Genomic DNA, 5766 nt, shown 5'->3' with positions numbered 1-5766 from the left:
CAATATCATACTCAATGGGCAAAAATGGAAAGGGTTTCCCTTAAGAACAGGAACAAGACAAGGATGTCCACTTTCACCACTCTTACTCAACATAGTACTGGAAGTTCTAGCCATAGTGATTAGACAAGAAGAAGAAATAAAAGGCATCCAAATAGAAAAGAAGGAAGTAAAGCTGTCATTATTTGCAGATGACATGATATTATGTATAGAAAACCCTAGAGACTCCACCAAAAAACTACTAGATGTAATAAATAAATTTGGTGCGCTCGCTTCGGCAGCACATATACTAAAATTGGAACGATACAGAGAAGATTAGCATGGCCCCTGCGCAAGGATGACACGCAAATTTGTGAAGCGTTCCATATTTTTCTGTAACAAAAATAAATTAATTAATTAAATAATGAATGAATTTGGCAAAGTTGCAGGATACAAAATCAACATCCAGAAATCAAGGCCTTTTTATATAACAATGAATTATCAGAAAGAGAAACTAAGAAAATAACCCCATTTACTTTTGCAATTAAAAAAAAATAAGGTACTTAGGAATAATTTTTTTTTTTTTTTTTTGTATGTGCCCTTAGCGGGAACCAAACCCGGGACTCTCTGGTCCACAGGCCAACGCTCCAACCGCTGAGCCAAACCGGCCAGGGCCTTAGGAATAAATTTAACCAAGGAATCAAATAACATGTGTTCAGAGAACTATATAACATTGAGGAAAGAAATTAAGAAAAATACAAATAAGTGGAAGCATATACCATGTTCATGGATTGGAAAAATTAACATCATTAAAATATCCATACTACCTAAAGCAATCTATAGATTCAATGCAATTTCTATTAAAATACCAATGGCATACTTCACAGCACTACAAAAAAATATTCAAAAAATTTATATGGAATAAAAAAAGACTCTGAATAGCCACAGCAATCTTGAGAAACAAGAAAAATACCAGATATCAAATTATACTACATGGCCACTGCAATCAAAACAGCCTGGTAATGGTATAAGAACAGGCATATAGACCAGTGGAACACAACAGAGAGCCCAGAGATCAACCCACACCTTTATGGCCAATTAACATTTGACAAAGGAGGCAAGAGCATACAATGAAATAAAGACAGTCTCTTCAATAAATAGTGTTGGGGAAACTGGACAGGAACATGCATCAAAAAAATGAAACTAGACTAATGTATACCATACACAAGACTGAAATCAAAATGGATGAAAGACTTAAATGTAAGTTACGAAACCATAAAAATCCTAGAAAAAACATAGGCAGTAAATTCTCATACACCTCTCACAGCAATATTTTTGCCGATATGTCTCCAAGGGCAAAGGAAACTCAGGAAAAGAAAAACAAATGGGACTACAACAAGCTAAAAAGTTTCTGCACAGCAAAAAAAATCAACAAAATGAAAAGAGAATCTACAGTATGGGAGAACATATTCGCCAATGACACATTCGATAAGGGGAAAATGTTCAAATTATATAAAGAACTTATACAACTCAACACCAGAAAAACAATCTAGTTTTAAAATGGGCATTGGGCCCTAGCCAGTTTGGCTCAGCAGTTAGAGCATCGGCCCGTGGACCAGAAAGTCCCAGGTTCAGTTCCTACTAAGGGCACGTACCTCAGTTGCATTTTGTCCCCAGCCCCGGTTGGGGTCTTGTGGGTGGCAACCACTTAATGTGTCTCTCTCACATCAATGTTTCTCTCTCTCTCTCTCTTCCTCTCTCTCTCCCTCCTGTTCTGTCTGAAGATAAATGAAGAAAAAACGTCCTTGGGTGAGGATAAAAAAAATTAAAAATGGGCATAGAACCTAAACAGGCACTTCTCCAAAGGGGACATACAGATGGCCAACAGAAAAAATGCTCAAGGTCACTAATCATCAGAGAGATGCAAATAAACACTGCAACGTTGCCCAGCCGGTGTGGCTCAGTGGTTGAGTGTCGACCCATGCACCAAAAGGTCGCCAGTTCGATTCCCGGTCAGGGCACATGCCCAGGTTGTGTACCCAATCCCCAGTGGAGGGCATGTAGGAGGCGGCCAATCAATGTTCTCTCTCATCAATGTTTCTGTCTCTCTCTCTCCCCCTTCCTCTCTCTAAAATCAATAAAGAAAAAAAATTATTTAAAAAAATATATATAATGAGGTATCATCTCACACCTGTCAGAATGGCTACTATCAATAAATCAACAGACAACACGTGTTGGCGAGGACGTGGAGAAAAGGGAACCCTTGTGCACTGATGGTGGGAATGCAGACTGGTACAGCCAGTGTGGAAAACGGTGTGGAGATTCCTGAAAAAAGTAAAAATGGAACTACCTTTTGACCCAACAATTCCACTTCTGGGAATATATCCTAAGAATTCCGAAACATCAATTAGAAAGAATATATGCATCCCTATGTTTATAGCAATATTATTTATAATAGCCAAGATCTGGAAACAGCCCACTGCACATCAGTAGATGAGTAGTTTTAAAAAACTGTGGTACATTTACACAATGGAGCCCTGGCCGGTTTTGCTCAGTGGTTAGAGCGTCGGTCTGCGGTCCCGAGAGACCCGGGTTCAGTTCCTGCTAGGGGCACGTACCTCGGTTGCAGTTCATCCCTGGCCCTGGTTGGGTCATGTGGGTGGCAACCACTCGATGTGTCCCTTTCACGTCGATGTTTCTCTCTCCCTCTCACTCTATCTGAACAAAATATCAAAAAATGTCCTCAGGTGAGGATAAAAAAAATTTTAAAGAACAAACAAACAAAAAAAAAACATTTACACAATGGAATACTACGTGGCTGTAAAAAAGGAACTCTTACCCTTCATGACAGTACGGATGGACCTGGAGAGTATTATGCTAAGCAAAATAAGCAAGTCAGAGAAAGACAAACACCATACAATCTCACTAATATGTGGAATCTAATGGACAAAATAAACTGACAAACAAAATGGAACCAGAAACATGGATGCATGGAGCAGACTGGCCATGCCTGAGGGGCTGGCGCGGTGCCTGGATGAAGAAGATGAGGGATTAGCCAAGTAACATATATGCATACCCCACAGACATGGACAATAGTTTGGTGAAGGCCGAGGGGGAGGCGGGAGTGGGTGGAGGTGGGCAAGGCAGGGGGAGAGGGGGATTACCAGCAATAATGTCAACATTCAAATTTTTAATAAAAATTAATTTTTTAAAAACATAATGACTCTAATGGCTCCGCCTTCCTCAACCCCCTCCACCTAGTTTGGAGCACGCTCCTGCTGCAGACACCCAGTGCAGATGAATAAGTGCCTGGCCCTGGAAGCTGGGACCCCAGCAGACTGCCCCCACAGTATCCTGGTGCTCCCCACTGGCCTCTTGAACCTGATGGGGCCCCAGGTCAAATCTCAGGCTTTGCCAGTCCAGACACCCAGGGAACTGTGTGTGCTCCACCCCGTGTGCCTACAAACCTCTGTGGGAAAGAATACAGTATTCCCAACGTGTCATCAATTCCACTTCTTTCTCTGAATTTCCTGACCAGGCTGTCGATGCTTCCATACTGCCCCAGAGAGGAGGCCCCGAGATGCAATGCTTTCTGCCCCGCAACCTCCTCACATTCCCGCAGGCAGTCCTGGGTGTAGTCCAGTCTCCCAGCGAGTACAAGGAGTAGAAACTCTCACCTTCCCGGTGTGAGTCACTGGCCTCTCGCTTCCCAACTAGTGACACATCCTGGCTCAAACACAAAATTTTAATCTTCATCAAATCTTTGAAGATGAGCCAACTAGAACTGAGTGGCATAAAGAAGAATAAAAAAAGAGGGAAGGAGAAAGAGAAATATCTTGGTCTCTAGCATCCTTCAGAGCAGAGATAAAGAATACGTTGGACTAGTTCTCTATATTCTAGAGCTAGCTCTGTGAGGTCTCAGATGACTGTGGCTGTCCAATTTTCTTGGCTTCTATCACATTATGCAAGGCTCTGTGAAGACTATCAAGTTGTGTAAGGTGTTTCCCTATCCATAGAAATCTCATGCCTCCTGGTAAAACCTTCTTGAATCCTCCAGGTCACAATAACACCTTCCACCATGACCCCTTAGCAATCCACCTGTTCCCTCCTTATTGAGTCTCACGTTATAAGTAGCTCATTACACTAGAAGCTCATTAAATCCAAAAACCAGATTCTAATAATCTATATATCTACAAAGCAACTAGCATAGTGCCCACCACACAATAAATGCTCAATAAAGGTGAAACGAAGGCAGTGTTACTTGGGAGATGAAAGACATCTGGGCGCAAATGAGAAGAGCATGCTGGGCAACGCAAGTGCAGCATGCAGGGGAAGAACCCCAGGTGGTGAGTCAGCTCCCTTGGCTCTGGTCCCGGCCCAGACGTTAATAGCTGTGTAAACTTGGACAGGTTGTTTCCTCTCTCCGGGCCTTGCCAATCCGGCACCCACGCTTCCACATCTGTCAAATTCCGGAGTTAGTGAAGGGTTTCTGGAGACTCTTCCAGAAAGAGGTTCAGAGATGGGTAGGTCCCCTAAGAGCTGGGCAGCAAAGTGCTGGGTCAACTTACTGGCTTCTGGCAGTGCCACCCTGAACTTCTCCCTTGGGAGGTAAGGCTGTCCGCTCAAGATTATGTCTCTGGTTCCTTTGCCACCAGGAACTGGAGGGCCTCAAGGGAGGAACCTCTTAGCTAAGATCTGGCTGGCCCTTCTTGGTGGGCTTCTCTCTATACCACACTTTGCACGGCCTGCTTAAGAAAGAACTTTAGCAAGTTTTCTGGTCTCCACATTCCTGAATATACTTTCACCACCATTTTGAAAATTAGAACACCTGCCCACCCCAAGTTTTGCAGCACTTAAGATTCTATACTGACGTCTGCAATTGTATTCGTCCTCTGGGATGCAATTTGTCTGCCTCGTTGAGAGGTGCAGTGGGTTCTCTTACCAACTCTTCACCTGTCTTAGACCCTAGACCCTGCATAACTGTGCTTGGGCTATACTTCTTCTAGGCAGAAGATAGCCTTCTCCATGGACAAATGAATTCAAAAGTAGAATCTGAGCGTTCTATGTTCTTTCTACTGTCCATTAACATTCCACCCGCTGTTCTAAAAAGTGGGTCTGTGACTCCTTTCATCTTTTGTTCTGATTATAGTTTGAAAAGAAGACTTTTTTGTTGTTCTTGTTCTTGTTCTCAACACTATTTGAAAACCTCGTCTCCTTCAGAGAGTGCAGAATTCTGACTCTCCTTACCGGTCTCGACTGACCGGGCTGTGTCCCCGGAAAGAAGGACTCAGAGCAAGCTCCCGAAGAAACGTCTTATTTGTACAGCTGTTTCCCTTTTCTTTCCTTTCCAGGCTCATTTCATTTCAATAGTCACAATGATAATTCTTAGATTCTCCCAAACTTTCAAATCTGCTTCCACTTGTCAAGCCCTGGATTTATATCTTATTTTCTATGACATTTGTGTCCCTAAATCTAGGGGGAAGTTGCCAGGGTTCCCATCCTTGGCTACTTCTATCTAAGACTATTTCCCCAAAACGTCATGTCATTGCCTTATCTTTAAAATAGTTATTTCTTACTGATCACCTTTGAGTCCAGAGACAGACTCTCCTAAATTCAAAACAGTGGTAGTCCCTGGGGAGAGAGGACAAAACCGAGGTGGAGGATCAGAGGGGTGTTTCACTTCTCCAGTAAAAGTCTGGGTCAAGCATCGCAAAGCCGCAATACTCGTCAATTCCAGGGATTAGTTAGTACATACATTTTTGTTAGATTATTCTGGAAATTTATTTCACA

The 5766-nt window shown here is 42.7% G+C and overlaps 1 non-coding gene across 1 annotated transcript; it reads left to right on the top strand.

Moving 5' to 3' along the window:
• The first annotated feature begins 262 nt into the window (after positions 1-262).
• LOC118638088 lies at positions 263-369 on the top strand. The gene has a single exon (XR_004961046.1). It is a non-coding gene; the product is annotated as a U6 spliceosomal RNA (small nuclear RNA).
• Positions 370-5766: the final 5397 nt, after the last annotated feature.

Source organism: Molossus molossus, unplaced genomic scaffold (genome assembly GCF_014108415.1).
Source record: "Molossus molossus isolate mMolMol1 unplaced genomic scaffold, mMolMol1.p scaffold_m16_p_20, whole genome shotgun sequence".
Taxonomy (NCBI): domain Eukaryota; kingdom Metazoa; phylum Chordata; class Mammalia; order Chiroptera; family Molossidae; genus Molossus; species Molossus molossus.
The sequence above is the reverse complement of the archived record's forward strand: the minus strand, read 5'-3'. Positions and strand labels throughout refer to the sequence as shown.